Below are 18,860 nucleotides of genomic sequence, written 5' to 3' on the forward strand. Positions count from 1 at the left end.
AGAAACAACACCTACTCAAAATAAGTTAGAAACTCCACATTCAGAATCTATATTGCTCCTCTAAGATTCAGGAATGGTTAAGGAAGGAAAGAGGATCCCAAGGTCATGGGGAATAGTCTTTAGAGTATTCTTGCAGGGCTTATCTGTGCTCACATGCCTAATTTTTTTTTTCCAAGTGCAAAGAATGGCCACTTGCTTGAGACAGGCCCAGTGCCATCCTTTATTCAAGTTCCTTTATACTCCTTTTTTTAAAGAAGCTGTCAAGTTCTTTTTTCGCAGCTGACAGGAAAGGCCAAATCTGTGGTACAGGAAAGGAGGCGCAAAAAGAAACTTTTTTGTGTTGATGTTTTACTAAGTGAGCTAAGGAGAATTTTAGAATCATGTAATTTACTCTGGAGGCATTTACTGTACATAGCTATAGTGATGGTAATTTCTTTCATTGTTGAAGTGAAAAGATAACCATCAATCAGTTGTCAATTGGTCAATTGCAGAAGTGATGAAAAGAAACTGGTAGGAACAATCACTTCTGTGGCTACCTAGACCATTTGAAGGCTTAGAAAAAGTATGGGAACTGGATTACATTTTAAAAGGGGATTGGACCAGATTGCCAAAAAGGTTAACAACCATAACTTTCTTGAAAAGAATGGTTTTGCAATTATGCATAATCAGGAATGAATTTTACAAATGAAAAAAATTTAAAGACATGGGCTTAAAAAGTGAAAAATATTAATTAAGCTAGATACCAGGTATATAAGCCCCCCACCAACCCTGAATTTCAATGTGATCTTAATGGAGGAATAAATATAGCTTACTAATAACCTAACATGTGTCTCTTAGAACAAATTAATGATAATTACTTGTACTCAAGCCTTAGTTCCAATCTTGGGCACTTTGAAATAATAAAAAAAAAACTTTCTAAGTATTCATCACAAAGAATAGAAAGTCTAATTTTGAACATTATTTTAAACAAACATCTACAAATGATTTAATTTTTAAAAGCCTATGAAAGCTCACATAAAAGTTCAGATAAGAATAAGTTTAAAAATCATTAACTTGCATAAAAGGCAAATGGCACTTTGGGACTTAGTGCTGTAAGCAAGATTTCATTTTAATTTATCCTTTTCCTAAGAATGGCAATATTATGGATTTATTCCGAGAGAGAGAGTTCCCCCCACACACAGTGATTTTTTTTTTACTGTGGTAGGTAATAAAAAGGATTACAGGCCCCCAGAAGGATGAGATATCATCAGTTTGTAATCCAGCCCATGGTTTCCTAGATACCGTATTGTCTATTCTGTTCCGCTATGTGAAAAATGTTGAATATCAACAATGGGTTTCAGTGCTGTATTGTTGAGTTTTGTATGAACTAATCTAGCTTCACTTAAAAAAAAAAAGAAAGAAAGAAGAAAAAAAGAAAGAGAGAGAGAAAAAGAAAAGAAAAGAAAGAAAGAAGAAAAAAAGGAGAAAAAAAAAAGAACCCCAGCTTTGGACAAAAGTCTGTAGCCAGTACATTTGAAACTCCCCTTGCACAAGGGCTCACTGTAGCTGGGAGAAGGCATTTTACTCATTTGCTCTCTCCCTTCCTACCGTCAGCTGGTCCCTCTTCTCAGGTGTAGATCACCTATTATCATTTCACCTATTTTGATACTCTACTGAGGAGAGTCCCAGGATGCAGCTGGGACAGGCCCACTTACAAGACAGCCCAGTTCAGTATTTGGAAGGTAAGCTCTCTGCACAAAACTTCTCTGCTTTAGTATGCTGGCCTAGCTCTAAAACTTTGCAGCATATCACTTATTTTTAACTTTCACTTTTTTTTCTTCTCTCTCTCTCTCTCTCTCTCTCTTTTCTTCTTTTGGAGAAAGAAAGCCTGACAGGTTTCTCCGGAAAAGTGACCATCCATGGAATGAATGAAATGTTCTCTTTCTATTCCAGTAAGTAATTGACTTGTAACTAAAAATTGAACTGGCTGCTGTGTCAACTGCAATGTGAGATGCTGCTTGCACAGGTGTTGCTTACTCTTTAGCCTGGAAAGAAAAAGGGGCTTAACCTGTGATTAAATTTCAAGTCAATTGACCTCAACATGATAGTACATAATTCTCACTTGCCTACCGAATGGCCCGAGTTCTCATTTGACCCTGATTCTGGCACCTGTGTTTTTTAATGTTTGGCGTCGCTAAAGCCAGCATTGCTCTTTTGGTTTAGAAATAAAGTGGGTGGAGAACAGTTCAAAGTAAATAACAAACGGTGGTCAGCCGACTGAGTCTTTGATACGGTCTCAGTGGGTTCTTTTTTTAATGCGTTAGCTGGACTGTCATGTACATTATTATTCGTGTACAGTTTTTAAAGTATGGATTTATGGACAATTTTATTAAGTGCTGGGGATACAAAGTAAGTCCAAACCAGTGAGTTACAAACAAGTAAAGGATGTGAGAATTTGGCTGTCAAGTGCTTTCAAATGCTTAACTTTGATTAGGCAACATCTCCTAGATTAAGTACGCCTTGCCCTTTAATGATTTTGAGCTCTGGAATGAAATGGCAGCATTGTTGTTTTTTTTTCTAATTTCTTTCTGCAAACAGAACAAAGGTCTATTTACCTTTAATAAGATGCCCCTTTTGAGTTTGGAGACAAATCTGTGTTTACTTTCCAAAAGCAAACTAAAAATGAATAACATTCAGAGTCATCATTTATACTTGAAGCTATTTTTCCGTTCATTTCATGTAAAGCGATTGCCTACTATGAATTGGTCTATAAGATGAGAGCAGCTAAGGATTGTTGTTTTTCTCTTCCTAACTTTTTTTTTTTTAAACCTGGGAATTAGAAGAACATGCTGATGAGGCTTGCTTAACCCTGCTTTGAGTGCCAGGCAGTGACTAGCTCTCTGTGAAACCATTTCTGACCCTCTGCTTGCAGTGGTGAGCTTGAATTTTTCCCCTTCCTTGCCCATCACTGTCAGTCAATTATAGGATTGAACTGAACCAGAAAATCTGGTACAGTCTGGTAATTAGTACAAAGGGTTTCCAGTCTAGTGTAAAGACAGAGATGCAAGAGCCCCAGCAGTCACAGAAATCGTTTTGATTGGCCATGGACATTGCCTTTTAGTGCTGCTTGGTGACTTCCTAAAGATATTGCCTCCTACCCTACAGGTCTTCTCCTTCAAGTACATTATGGGCCTTTTTTTAAAGTGGCGCGTGTGTGTGCATGTATGAGTGTGTGTGTGTGTGTGTGTGTTTCTTTTTTTAGATCCAACTTCTCCCATTTTTAGTCTGTCATTTTTGCCTATCAAACAGACACATTTTGACTTGCCCAACAAAGAACCAAGTTATCAACACTCACAGAAACTGACATTTTTAATTCAGGCTTCATTATGTCTTTGAGTTATGACAGTGAAGTACAAAGACATTTTAAGGGTTTTTTTATTATTTTTTTTAAATCCAGCATTCGGATGTTTATTTTTCTTTAGTATTCATATTTCCCTTTCTACTTTTATTCTCGGTAATATATAATTAGCATTATCACAACCATCAGCTATTATCCTTTCTGACTTTTGACCTTTATTTTTTTAGTATCTCTCAAGCTGGCAGTCTCTAAACTAAGAAAAAAAAATCCCCATAAGAGATTTTAATGAAATATCTTAGGGTTGTGAAAACAATAAAATATTTTCAAATGTGAATCCCCTTTAAGCATTCATAGGTAAGCATGAATAGGTAAACAATAGGTCCTATAATAAAAAAAAGCAACAAAATTAATTTCATAAAAATTATTTTATAAATCAAACTTACATTTGCTGCTAAATTCATTTTTAAAGTGTACATTTCATCATACATTTTTAACCACTCCCTTGGAGTTTATTATCCATGCTATTTTTTTGGATAAATTATTATTTTTTGGTTTTTTGCATGAGTAAACATCCCCTTTGATTATAGATTACAATGGCCCGGTCACATACCAGATACGGTGAAAGGGTTTGGCAACTTATCAGTGTAACAAATGCTTACCCCCCGCAAAAGCTAGATATAGGTGTCTGAGGACAAATTTAATGTCTAATACTGTACAGAATTACAAAAGGAACAATGTTCAAATCAAGAGAAGCAATAGAAAGCACAAGATTTTTAATTTCCAAGAGTGAATTCTGTCTTTAGGACAATCTCCATCATGATCTATTTGGGAGGCATGTGTGTTGTGAGTCTTGTAAAGGCCTCTTTATTTGCCCATTTCTTAAGGTAGCTTTAAATATCTGCTTTATCTTATGTACAATATTAGCAAAACTATTTATGTTGCCATGTCTGGCAACATACTGATTTTCATACATCTGAGTTTACTATTAAGTTTCAAGAAGGTTTGATATTCCTTTTATAACCCTGTCGTGAGTCATGCATCTTCCCAGTAAGCATGTCATAATTTTAAAGGCTGTTCAAGAAGCAGGATTTCTGTTGAAATAGTTCTGTATTCATTTCTCTATTGTTTATTAACCATAATATAATATGATGCTTTGAAAAGAGTACGCATATTTATGTAATTAACGCTTTTTGTTTTTAGCAAAACCTGGCCCATCAAAAACTAAGAGGGTCTTAGAAAACTATATAAATAGGCAACTTTTCAGGGATAATATTTGCGTTCAATTTAAACTTGCCATCAGATTTACATGTTGAAATGTATCCATAAAGTGACAGAGGGAAGAGCACATTCTGGTAATATTTTCCTCATTTTATTTTTTAACCTAAAATATATGTTGAAATTCAAAAGGTCGCCACATGTAGAATGGTAGTGTTTTATATTCTTTAATGCCTTTGTGGGTCTGTATAAAATTACAGGGGTTCACAGGCTTTAATATGAACTCAAACACTCTTTTCTATTTCAGTCTTATTCCTAGAAGCAGGAGCAAAACTTGGGAAGGACCTTAAAGATTGTCAAGCCTCGTGGTTTTCAAACTAAAATTTCAAACTAAGCCTCATGGTTTTCAAACTAAGATTGGAGACACCCAGGGGTGAGGGGAAAGGGAGGTCATTGGCTTTCTACCTGTCTCGAGACCACAGGATCTCTGCTGTACTCTGCTATTTTATTAGGGTTCTATGTAAGATTTACTTATGAGAATCCCATGCTGGAGGGGGAGAGATGAAGAATCACTGAGGCTATCTTACAGATAAGGAAGGCACAACTTACCTAACATAGCACTCTGAACCAGTGGCAATATTAATTCTGTTTCTTAGTCCCAGGCTTAATCTGCTAAGCAATAGATTTGCCCTACACAGCCATGTGTCATCACATGCAGGCCTCCTGAACCCTATCACTACAAGTATACACTAGGAGATCCATAGTCTTGTGTTCAAAATTAGGACATTCACTGAGGATCTAGTATCTAGGTGGATCTAGTATCTAGTGTTGCAGTTGAACAACACTGAATACCAAAATCAAGCCACTTATTTTGGCAGTGCCATTAATTCTGGGTGTGTTATTGCGGGTCATTAAAGTATAATGTTGATTCATCTTATTTCTTAGTCGAGAAAGAGGTATTTTTAAATTTTCAATTGTGGTTTCTAAGAAATCCACATAACGTTAAACTTACCAGCTTACCTACTTTTAAGCATACAGCTAGTAGAGTTAACTTGTTTTTTTTTTTTCCACAATGGAAAATTTTAATTAGGACTTAAATCCCAAAATAAGAAATAAAGCTGAATTAAGGGGCTAATTTTCCCAACACACATTTTATGGAATAGTATTCCCATAAGTTGTGCCAGATAAAACAGTAACATGGTCAAATACTTTTGAAAAATGAGACTACTGTGTCCTTCCCAAGGAAGTTCAAAATGAGAATATGTACTTTAAAAACACTAGGAAACTGTAGAGATCTCTTTGAATAATACAGAGTACCCCAAACTATTTTTCTATAGATTCTCTCCACCTTTTTAGCCAAAAACAAACAAACAAACAACAACAACAAAAAAAACCCTTTTTGTTATTTATGTCAGCTGTATGGCTCTGTGTTTACCCTCCCTTATCTTCATCTTGTGGGTAGAAAATCCCATTAATTCAATCAATTAACAAATATTTGGGCCCAGTGCTGGAAGTGTAGTACTGAATAAATCAATCAGAACCCTTGATGTTGCAGAACTTACAGCCCAGGAAGATGTCACTGAATATGTTTTAGGAGAGAAAGAGAGGAGGAAGAAGAGAAGACAGAAGAGGAGAAGGAGACAAGAGAAGGAAGGAGGAAATGAGAGAGAGAAGGAAGGAAGGAAGGGAGGGAGGGAGGAAGGAAGGAAGGGAGGGAGGGAGGGAGGGAGGGCGGACATGAACACAATGTTTGTTTAATTTGATTGTTTGTTTGTATTGTTCCTATTTCTAAAATGAGAGGAGATGGAAAGGGAAAAAAGAAAACCAGGTGACCACTAGTCCATAAGTTTACAATCTGGTCTTTGAATAAGAGGTACTCTGTCATTTTTTCCTGAGATCTTTTTATGCACCAGTAATTAGGTCTGTAATAGTTCTCTAGCAATCCAAAGATGGACTTGTATTGTTTGGGAGGAAAAGGGGAAGGAAAAGAGAAAATAAAACACATGACTTGGTCTCTTTTTCTATTGTGACTCCTTTCTTAACTGTTGGTATTATCTTTTGGATAAGAAAATTCCTTTCCGGTGTTGGTGGAAGACCTCATTTGGTGAAGAGTCTACACGTGGTCCCCTGTCTTTCTCCCAACTCAAAGACATCACCCAGTCAGATCTGACTGCTGGTGGTAACCATGGGTCCTAGCTTTGTGATGTTTTCTCTCACTAGCTGTCCACCTTCTCTCTCGGGCTCTGGCCTTCATGTTGGGGAAATCTGTGGCTTCATAGGAGTGCCATATGCCTCCCAAGCAAAGGGAAATCAGGCCCATGGGCAAAGTTAGTACCAGGTTCTTGAACAATCTGCTCATCCCTAGATCACCTGCATGAAAATATAAGGCACAGTCCTGTTAAAGGAAGCTCGGAAATGTGGCGAAGAGCCTTGTCTTCTTGTTGGACAAATCTCTGGGGCCCACTCCCTTGAGTTGCAATAAGAGTCTGGATGCTCACTCCCATGTATGTGCCTCTTGACTATAACTACTATATGTGACTGGTCTTTGGCTTTGAGAAGTAGGAAAGCTAGCAAAATTGAAAAGGAGGAGGAAAGAGGCTTGTAACTAAGAGAGAAGGAAGGAGGACCTCTAGGCCAGCTGTGGTTTCTCAACTATGTCTGCCATCATGGATTGTCATAGGAGAGTTTTGTAATTCAGCCCCAGCTCCTCCGGGATATTGCAACTTGGCTTTGCTCTGTCCCTCTGGCTCCTCCCAGCATATTCTGGCATGGGAGCAGGGTGCAAAAAAGAGCATTGTCATTATACTGTGAAAAAAGAAGACTTAGAAACAATGTGGGATCCTGGAGTTCAAATGAAGAGCTGTTTCCTCCTGCTAGTTAGCTGGGAATCTGTTTTCTAACTCCTTCCTCCTCTCTGTCATCTGCCTACTGATATATGCCAGGCCATGCCGTGCTTGTCTGTTTTTATTCCTTTTAATTAACTTTTAAAAATCAATTATGATCATTTGTATGGATTCCTATTCTCTTTTTCATCAGATTCGTTTGGCTTATTTTTTATTTACACACCACTACCCACTGCTGTGAATTAACAATAACAAAAAATCTGCACTCTTCCCTTCTTCCTCTTGAACTGGAGAAACTATTAGCTAATAAGAGGCTAAATGAGCCTTAGAGTATAGGGAAGCTGGAATCCTTAAATTATTTAAATTGAAAAATGGCTGGTTTTACAATCAGAAAAACTCAAGTGGACCGTAAGCCCCTACTTGATTGTTCCCCCTTATCTGGATGATCTTGTAATGACAGCTGGAGTCATCTGCCATCGGCATCACTGTCCACAAAAGCTTCTACTCTGTCTGCTCAACTCCAGCAGCCCTGGGGAGCTGGAGCTGTTTCAGGGGAGAGGGCCCTGGAGGATTGAAACTTTATTAAAATGTAAAGCTGCCTCTGGTGACATAAAAAGCTCAGTAAAAAGTAATGGATCTAAAATTACAGTGCCAGAAATTATCTACAGGGTGAAAAACTGAGATTTCATGTACTGTAGGCTACAGTGTAAAATAAAATGCAAGGTAAAATAAGAAGCAGTGTAGAGCAAGGAGCCAGAGGGAGGGATAGGAGAAATATCAGGCGTAAATCATGTAACAGATTCCATCTGTGTCAGACCAGCCCTTTTGGAATTGTGTCTCAGGAAGTGACCCAGTGGGAGGTATTGTGGGAAGTCAAGATTGTTGTCTGCCTTGAATGGTTGGGAAGTACCCCAAAACATTCCTGACTTTCTTTTAATAAGCAATTCATTCCTGGACTATCACCCATGAATTTTCTGAGACTCATTGTTACTAATACTGTTAGTAGTATAGATAGTAATAGGAATCTATTGCACTTGAACTCTGAATGTGGCCTTTCATTTCACTGGCCATATGACAATGAGAAATTTAATCAACAAAATACACATTTTGAGTATATATGCTCAACTCAACCCATTGTATTGTAAAATACAAAATGAGATCTTATTTAACTCAAAGGACTCCGTGTCTATTACTTACCAATAAGTCAAAATATTGAAATTAATATTAGGCCACTAAGGTATAGAATAATTAGTTTGTTTTAAACAAAGAAAATTGGTAGCAGAATTAAGAAGAGTCCAGATGATTCCAATGGAATATACTAAGTTATTCATAACTTTCTTCTCCTTTATTTTACACTCAAAATATCTTTAAAGGAAAAAAGACTTTAAGTAGAAAACATCATTAGTTATATTCAAGATAGTTCAGTATTCCTCAAAAACAAAACAGTATATTGCCTCCTGCACATCCCTTCTTTGAAACTATTTCTCAGGGAACTTTATCAATATCATCATCACCACCTACCAGACAACTACCTACTAATAACCATTCATTAAGGGCTCCCCAGCCCTATGCCCTTCTTCAAATCTCAAATTCGAGCCTCATTTTTCCTTCTGCTCAGGAATTCCAAGAGAAGGAAAAAAACTGATGTCGAACAAAACAACCTAATTAGAAACTTCTCTCTTCAAGCAACTAGCAAATTCAGTTAGCAAACCAAGAAGCTAAATGAAGTACCTATTTCTTTATTTTCATTGGAAGATATCAAAATTACTGGTTAGATCACCAGGACCCCAGGTATAAGGAGAAACCCCCTTATCTAACTATTATCTATCAGACTTTGGCCCTATTTTTCCTTAAAAATTTGGTATGTACAGTTTGGTAGGTTTATGAACTGATTTTTTAGTAATGAAAAAAGATTGATGGAGTTATTTAAGACTTTTTTTTTTCATTTTGAATTCAGGGATAGCTTAAGGTGTGACTTTGTAAACAAGAGTCTTTCTCCAGTGTAAGAAAACAAGATCTTTTCTGTCCCCCGCTCCCCAAAAGAAACTGAATGCCAGAACACAGAGAGGCCCTTTTGTCGGGCTCTCCTTTCTAACCCCATTAGTATGCACTGCTGCAAACTTGATGCTCAGTGAGGAACTTCTTTGACTTGGGAGGTTGGTTTTTGCAAAAGCCCAAGCTTTGTTCCTTGGGGGCCACTCATGTCAAACGGCAGTCCCCGAGAGTTACTGTAACTCAACCATGTTCTCCCATTCAAAGCAGTACATGGGAGGAGGTGGGGAGCAAGTAAAAGCAATACTATTACAAGGATGACCTGGAATTTCTTGTAATTAATTATTAAATGTGTTGCCTGAACACCTAGAAATTAAATATTATTCCACATTTCTTTAATATACCTCAGTCACTGTGGACCATGGCATTACCCATCTTATGAAGTTGCAGTTGAAAAATACAAACTTGGCAAAATGGCTGAGCTATGGAATCGAAAGAGTTCCTTAGATCTCTGGAGCGAATCTGAGACCTGAGAGGACCCACTGAGCAACCTCTGGCTCTTAGGAATATTTCCACAAATGATAGGGACACATCCCACTGCTCTCCCCATCCTGTCTGACGACTCCAGGGAGCCTTGTGCTTATAGGCCAGGGCAGGATACAAGATGCTTGCATTAAACTAGGAGTTAAGTAATAACAATATGCCAAAATATTGTTAATGATGTGAAATCAATTGCATGTGCTATGAAAAGGTTTCTTTTTACTAATTGAATTGTTTGCATGCGTTAACTTGAACTTTATGTTGAAAACAAAATTAATTAATTTTGAAAGTCTTATGTTCCAAATGTCATGATTCTCTCGGGAGCTTTTTTAAAAGTCCAATACTGAGAATACACCACAGACAAGTTAAATCAGAATTTCTCAAGATGGAACGGAAATATCAGTATGTTTTAATGCTCTACAGGGACTTCAAAATGCAGCCAAGGTTGGAAACCACAGGTCTAAGGAAAAGAAAAGAGTGAGAGCCGAGGGGTGGGGGGAGCCAGTTTGCAGAGAAATTAGGAAATTGTAGCATACTATTGTAGTTGGTGCTATTTTGACTTGTCAACTTGACATTCCAAGAGCTTCTAACTATGGCTAGAACTGAGCCTAAGACATTTCCAGACAGCTATCTCTTTATACTTCTGTGCTTCTGTCTTTGGAGACTTGACCCCCATGAACCAAAGGCCAAATGGAAGTTACATAGCTGTACAATTCTTAGCTGTCTTAAAAAGTGAGGGCAAACTCAAGTCCAGCAATCATGGGGATGCAACAAACTGATTCAGGAAAACCACTTTCTGCCCCTCTCTCTGTAGAAGCAGGCAGAAGTAGCATTCTAGGCCTATCACAAATGGATTCAGACAAGAGTTTTGAAATATTACAGTGTCTTTTGTGAACAAATTGGTTTTCTTAACTTAATCCTTACCACAATGCCTTGAGGCAAGTATTCTAGATGCCCCCATCTTACAGGTGATGACATTGAGAAACCAATGACCGAACAAACCACCCAAGGTTACAGAGCTAAAGTGTGCCTAAGTCTGGACATTTTACTCGAAGACAGATGGAAAACTGACCACAGGTCACTCTGGCTATTCATGGACAGCTGTCTGTGTCAAAAGAATCTTCCATTCTTTAGATAGAGAATCAAATTAGTATGCTAATTGTGTTCTTTGCTAGTATGTGTAAGCAAGCATTATACTCTCAGACATAGCAAAGGACTTCAGTATTCAGACATCATGGTGGTATTTGTCCTCTATTGAAACATCACCACTAGTTCTCATGACCAATTGGAGTCTATTGGAGTTTTTTCGATTAAAAAAAAAAAAGTCAGAATAGCTCCGAGAACCTAACATATGCATCGATTAGATGCACGTGGAACCTTTGAAAACAGGGTATGAACCCTTCTTGTAACATTTCTCCAAATGGAAATCTGCTTGAGTTAGTTATAATAGAAAAAAGAAAATTTTTAAATATATTCTCTCTCTCTACCATCCGAGAGTGTGATAGTACAGTTGGGATTTGGCACTGACCCCAAACACTGAAGCCATCTGTTTCATGTTTTGTAAACTTTTTCTCAACCAGCAATTACTAGTTACTAAGGAAGCAGCTGAAGGTGGAGTAACTCTCTACCACTTGGAAGACAGCAGTTGATCTCGTGTTCACTCACCCAGCACGGCCTGCACCACGCACTGTTCTAGCTCTCTCGTTTTCAATCCTTTACAAACCTCTAGGCCCTCCTTGTCCCTGGTCCTGTCGTGCTCCCAACAGCTTTATTCCCTACCCCTCTCCTCTGGATTAAAACCTGCTCTCAGATATTTCATTCCTATGAAGGTAAAACTGGTTAGTTAATAACAAGTAAAAAAAAAATAGTGATGATTCCCAGGGTGCCATGCATTATAACAGGGACCAAATCCTTTAAGCTGAAAAAGTGATGCTCTTGTGGTGTAATTAGAGGCAGTGGTTCCTGGAGATGGATGAAGCTTCTCTGGTCTCGCTGCCCAGGTGGCAGCCTGCCCCTCTCCTGCAGTCATGTCCATGCCTTTTCAAGTGTTTACCCCAAGTGTCTGGCACAGTGACAAGCACAGTGCGAACTCAGTAATGAAGAAAGCTCTGGCCTGAGGAAAACAAGCTGCAGTGTTCAAGATGCCCCGACACAGATGAATGGGAAGATGTTGGATTTGTTTAGAGGCAAGCTGGCCTGCAGAGAGCAGGTAAAAGCATTGAGAGGAATCATTTGAATTCTTCTAGAAGCGGGTATCAGTTGTGAGAGACTTCTGGCAGTTCTAGATCCGGTTTTGCTTCCTAGTTCTGGCCCATTTCAGTTTATTACATGTGAGTTGCAGTAATGGGGATAAGAGGTCAATGAATCATTCAAGAAGTATTTATTGAGGACCTACTATGTACCAGGAGGGTTGCTGGGCATTGTGCATCTAGCACTTTCAAACCCAGTTCCTGCCCTCATGAAACTCACATTCTACTTAAAAGAACTGATGGGAAAACATTAATGATAAAATTCAGCATTTAGTTGGAATCATATTAAATGTTATAAAGGAAAAATGCAGGGTACTAAGGAAGCATATAAGAGAGAGACATGATCTAATATAGAATAACAGTCAAAGCCTCTGAGGGAGACAAACAACAACAACAAAAATTTGAGCAAACACCAGAGGATGGGAGGGAGTCAGCGAGGCAGAGAATTTACAAAAGGAAAGGATATTTCTAATAAGCACCTTTAACATTGTGATGCAGTAGAGCTAATCCACAGATCGATCTTTTTGCTCAGAATGATCTTGGTTTTCTTTCTTGACATTGTTTATGTAAGAAACATTTTGAGGTCTTTGTGACAAGCTGCCTACTCAACACTGTAAATTCAAATAAAACATTGGCATAGAAGAAGAAATCATTTCCATAAATGTCAACATCTCCATGAAATACACACACACACACACACACACACACACACAAGTATATGATGATCTCATCTGTTACCATTCCACGCTCTCACCTAGGTTGGTATCATGATGCCCAGTTGGCATGAATACCCACCGGACCCACCCCTTCAGCACATGCTGGGCCAAACAGTTTCAAATTTGGAAATGTCCATAGTCTAGACTTTCTGTTTGGCTCTTTCCAAAAACCTTGGGTGAAAGAATGGTGTTAGGAAAAAGGAAATGAGTCAAGGAAGTGCAAATACCAAGAGACAGCCTGCTCTGAACAAAGCATACTTTGAGCACCCCCACCCCACTCCTTTTTGGTATTGAGCCAGCACTTTATAAGTTCAGAAAGATGCTTCCCGGCTCATCTGGCTTTTCTATGCATTGCAGTCCCTTGGCCTTTTTCTTCAGCTAATTAAATTCTTGTTCCTAAAAACTCAGTTCTGGTATCTCTTACCCCCTTTCCCAATCTAATTTAGACACACCTCCTCTGTGTTCTCATAGCTTGTTACCCTTCTGTATCTTATCACAACTATATAATAATAATTGATTTACTTATCTGACTTGTCTACTTCTTGAGGGAGGAAGTTCCTTAAGGGCAAGGCTCATGTTTTAATCATTTTGTATCCCTCACCCCTAACACAGTACTTAAGAAAGAATCCATTGATGAATTAATGTTCATGCAGGATAGTTATTTTTCTTTTCTTAGCCTCTGGGGGGACATGAAAACTTGGGTTTTGTATACCCAGCAAATAAGGCTGGTTTTGTATGTAGGAAATTTTTGACCCATGCCAGTCTGAAATTCTTCTCCATTTATAGATAAGCCTGTTGCAGTTACCTTAACTAGGCTTTTGTTCTGTAGTCTTCCTTTGAAAACCTTTAAAGAACCAACTAGACCAGTCCCCCTGGTCTCACTGACCAATACATGAGTCATAACAAAATTGCTCATGTCTGATCTTTTAGTCAGCGTGTTTAAAATAATTTCAATGTTTTATGTTAAAAATGGCATAATTCCCAAACCAGAAGCAAAAGAGGAATAAACTGTGTCTACTAGAATATTTTTCAATTAGTAAGTTCATATATATATTTATGTAATGAAGAAAAGGAAACAATACATTGATGAAAGAATATTTTTGTCCATGAATACATGGATAAAAATAGTACAATTCACAAAACCCACCAAGTCATAAGTTCAAACAGGGACTTCTTATTGGCAAAAAATGGCAAAGCTATCAAACGTAAAAAATAAAAGTTATAGTTAGGTGTGGTGGCACAAGCCTGTATTCCCGGGGGATTGGGAGGCTGAGGCAGGAGGATAGCAAGTTCAAAGCCAGCCTCAGCAACTTAGTGAGGCCCTAAACGACTTAATAAGACTGTCTCTAAATAAAACATAAAAAGGGCTAAAGATGTGGCTCCATGGTTCAGCATCCCTGGGTTCAAGCCTCAGTACCAAAAAAAAAAAAAAAGTAAAAGTTACTGAAAAAATTTATTTTCTAACCACACAGAATCCAGACATCAAATAGTTGATTAAAAATAGAAGAATTTTGATTCCAAAACGTATATAATGTGTTTTTAAAGTACTTAATGTATTTAAAAGTAATTAGTAATTAAGTATTAAGGAGGAAGACATTTATGAGAAATGATATGAAGAGAATGTACTAGAAATTCCAGAGAAACCCTCTTCTCGCTCAGTTCCTACTCTTGCAACCCTCCCCCCCACACACACACACAGTCACTAGTGTGACATACAAAGTCTTGGTTGTCTTGTGGCTAGCTTTTCCTGAAAACAAAACAAAAAAACTCTGATTTGAAAAAGTGTAAGAGAGGGTGGCAGAGTGAGAGAAAATTCCCTCCAATTGAACTTCCTCCTTCCATCTCTGCTTTTCATTCTTCAAGAGATGCTACCTCCTGTTTGAAAGTCATCTTTGGTCCATTAGGAGCTCCCAGCTAATTGCCCTCTCTCTCTGCAGCCCTGCTATGGCCTACCTCTTTACCTATTTTGCACTTATATCGCTCTCTTTTATTACACTCAGTTTGCTACATCTGACCTTCCTCTAGAATAGGAACCTTGAAGGAGGTTCTGTGTCTCCATTATTCTTAGGTTCCACTCTCCCTCTGTCCTTTCTCCTAAACTAGTGCCTGGCAAAAAAAAAAAAAAAAAAAAAAAACAAAAGTAGGAATTCAGAAAATATTTGTTGGGTGGAAGAAAAGAAAAAAAGAAAAGGGGTGGGGGTTTTAATTTTGTGGTGGGAGTAAGAGCCCAGTGAAGTGGCACATGCCTGTAATTCCCGGAGGCTGAGGCAGGAGGATCGCAAGTTGGAGGCTAGTCTCAGCAATTTAGTGTGACTGTCTCAAAATAGAAAATAAGAAGGGCTGGGGATGTGTCTCAGTGGTACAGCACCTAGTACCAGAAAGAAAAAAAGGAAAAAAAATAGACCATTTATCTTCTTTCTTCCAAATAGTTTCTCTTTCTAAAACCTGGGGCAACCTTTTATTTCCCCCCTGGGTGTCAGGGGGCGTGCCCTTGAACACCTTACCTTGGCAAAGAGCCCACACTCCATCTCCAACCAGCTGAGTCATTCGCAGCTTCTTTGAGGTTCATTCATGCTTTTCCCCTTATTGACACATTAACATTTCATGGTGAGTGGGTCCTGTTCAGCTGGCAGCCCTCTCAGCCCCCTCACCTCTAAGCTGTCCTCACTCCACTAGTTCCCAATGGCCTGCCTCCCCGGGAGCCACACTGTCATCATCATCGGCAAGAAGCAACAGCTTCTTGCTGTTGCTATACCTGAGCTGGGATGAGCAGCAACGTGAAGCAAACTCAGAGAAGAGAGACCTCCAAAGTGTGTTCACTTCAAAAGCACCCAGTGTGTTTCTAAGAAAAAGGGAAATACACACAATGAACGAGCCAGGCAGGTCTAAAATCGACTCCGTTTAGTGTCTTGCTACAATCCTTCAATTAACATGTTTTCCCGAACACCTGTACACCTTTTACCTGCAATACTGACTCCGGATGCTTTCCAGTTCCATCTTGTTTTGAAGCTCATCAGATGGCACCTTCCCCTCCCAAATAGTAATAATCCATGAGCAAAGGTAGTCATTAAAACTCTAGCCTCACTAATGCATGGTGGACAGGAGTGGCTGGTGATTGGCTTCCAAAAGGAAATCACACGTACAAAAATGATGTGTTACGAGGTTAGCATTTCAGGATTTCCCTTTGCGCCTGAAGCCCTTAGTAGGTGCTCCAGGGTACCCTGCTGATAGCCTGATTAGTTTTAGTAGCTCCCTGTTATTTCCAGAAAGACAGCATTTTCCAGACTTTTCTGATCCACAATGAAATGTAGGTTTTCTTAAAGCTGTGGAAATAGAATAATTCATATTGCGAGGTTATTTATTACCAGCCAGACCCTCATCTTGCTCTACGGGGCTCTGATAATCACCTATTTCAGAGGCCATTAGCCTTCTGTGTGCTGTAAAGCACTCTTGGCTACAGCGCGTCCTGCCTTTGTATTCCGAGGGGAGGAATGGTGTGTACTGAAGTAACAGACCTCTGTTGACCAAGTAAGAAAGTCTTTGATGCACAAATAGTATATTAAACTGCTTTTATTTGATAGTGTTGAAATTAAACAGCGTGTGGAATCCCTGCCCAGGTATGGGAACATATAAAACCTCTGAGAAATATGTACATGAATTCAAATGCTTAATATTATCGAAACACAGATGTAGAAGAAAAAAATACACATTGGAAGAATGTAATAATCAAGGCTTAGGCATTTACAGGAGGACAGCAGGAGCTGGATTTAACTTATTGATTTTAGAGCCACTGTTTAAAAAAAAAAGAGGCAAAATATTGCTTTTGCTGTTTTCAGATAATAATGACTGTTGTTGCAAATTATAAAATTTAATTAGCTATATAAATGCCAGAGGAACAAATAGTGTGCTATTGTCTTGATATCTTTCCAGAAATTAGTCTTTTAAAATAAATTTGCCATATTAATCATCTAAAAATATTTTTGATCACTGAATTAATAGTTTGCAGCCTGTTTTCAGGTACTCATTGCCATAGGTGATTGCTTCTTAATTACTACATGGGCTCTTTCTATTCACTCATATTAATTCATGTTTTCTGGCACAGTCCCAAAAGGCAGCCTTGCCCTATATCTTCTAATTACTTCTATAATTGAATTTGCCCACTTTTTCTAACCTATTTTTTAAACTGACTGTGTTTGTTCATGGTTTATTGTGTCTTTTTTGTGTCAGTTCTCTGCAAGCAGAATGTACATTGATTCTTTCCTAGTTTCTCATTAATTTTCAAGAGCTTTGCTGCATGTCTATTTCTTCAGTCTGTCAGACCTATTGCTAGACCAAAAAAAAAAAAAAAAACCTTATTATTAAAGGTTAGGTAAAATAGACTGAAGTTAATTAATTCATTAGTAACTCTGAGCCAATTACTGAAGCCTTCTCTTATTTATATACTTGTTAACAAGACAGAAATGAGAAAGGCCAATTACAGGCACATGTCCTTCAGAAGTTCAGGAAACCCAGAGCTTATGCATTTATTGACACCTCTCCAGAAAACCCAGTTTATGTATCAGAGATGTGAAATTGCTTTTAAAACAATTGGTAGCTGACATTCCTTTCCATCCTGTCTTTAATAAATTTTAAAGAGTTTTCCCCATCTAGATATCTTTCATATGTCTCATATTATTAATTTCCCTAAAGTCCTCCCAAGGAATATTGGTTAGCCTTAGAACAATTGCAAAAAAATAAAAGAAATTTGATGTATTTTCTGATTTTCATTATTCTCCTCTTGCACAAGCTATTAAATTTTTAATTCTTGAAATGAGATAATTGATTGGCAAATCTCATACACTCTCACCCTTTGAAATACATTTCACTCGATTTTTATTGAATATACCAGAGCATTGCAACCTGTGGAAAAGCAGTATTTTCCTGATGTTTTTTTCAAGAGACCCATAACATTTTTTAACTGTTTCAACCATACAAACTAACTGCACAACACATAGTACATCAATTTCCTCCTCTTCCCTGCCTTAGCAGTATTTTGTTAATTTCACAGGGGTTAGGAGAGAAGGGGATGAATGATTGATCAGTTTTCTGTACATCTGTATTCTCTTCATATTTTTATGTCAGCATGATGCCAACAAATCAGCAAAGAGATGATTGACACTAATGTCTCAATAAATCCACTAGTTGTTGGAACGAAAACCAATTTGAGTTCTGGGAGTTTTCTTTCTTTCCTTTCACTTTTTGAATATTATCTAGACATGGGTTGTCATAAGTGTTTAAGTGACACCAAAATAATATGGTTACTTCTGCCTAACTTTTTAGTTTCTCATCAGTTCCAAGTATATTAAAATTTAATCAATTATTTTATAGCATAATAATGACAATCAAAGGATTATAGAGTAAGAAACAAATCTCAGCAGATGACCCAGTCCTTGATTTTTGGAATTTCAAAGAAAAAAGTTTAATAAGATGATGTAGTCTACTTAACCCAGAAAGCTTCTTTTGATACCACTTACATCTGCAGGAAACATTTTCTTGCTGCCAAATTTCTATACTTTTGTATTTATAACTATTTTATGTGACTTTTCACCTTCTACCCTGCATTATAAGAACTTATGCCTTCTTCTCTTCTGAATTATTAACTAAGCCAGGACAATAACTATGTTTTATGCACAGTGTGGCCCCAGAACTTTAGCACAATGTCTGGCAAATAGTAATTTCTCAGTAAATATGTGTCAAGAGAATTAGGGATGAGGAACTGTGGGGTCCTGATCTCTCCTTCATTTCTTCATTGTCTACCTTCCCTCCCTGACAGCTGGCTGAAGAATCACTTGCTTGAAATCAGTTCATGTATCTTAATTTGCTGTGGTAAGTGCAATAAATTGGTAACAACTGTTCCATTATTAATTCTATCTGTAGCCTTCTCGGCTCCAGGATTAAAAATCTCTACTAATTTTTCATCAAATGAACT

At 37.9% G+C, this 18,860-nt stretch overlaps 1 long non-coding RNA gene across 1 annotated transcript in view; it reads left to right on the plus strand.

Moving 5' to 3' along the window:
* Positions 1 to 1,544: 1,544 nt before the first annotated feature.
* The window catches only part of LOC124108420 (uncharacterized), a 131,700-nt gene continuing 114,384 nt past the window's right edge, over positions 1,545 to 18,860 (plus strand). Inside the window, exons 1-2 of the long non-coding RNA XR_009228820.1 lie at positions 1,545 to 1,721; positions 1,863 to 1,931. This is a non-coding gene — a long non-coding RNA (uncharacterized LOC124108420). The remainder of the gene's footprint in view (positions 1,722 to 1,862; positions 1,932 to 18,860) is intronic.

This window comes from Marmota monax, unplaced genomic scaffold, assembly GCF_021218885.2.
Source record: "Marmota monax isolate L192 unplaced genomic scaffold, Marmota_monax_Labrador192_F-V1.1 WCK01_AAM20220418_F8-fsc00074, whole genome shotgun sequence".
NCBI lineage: Eukaryota > Metazoa > Chordata > Mammalia > Rodentia > Sciuridae > Marmota > Marmota monax.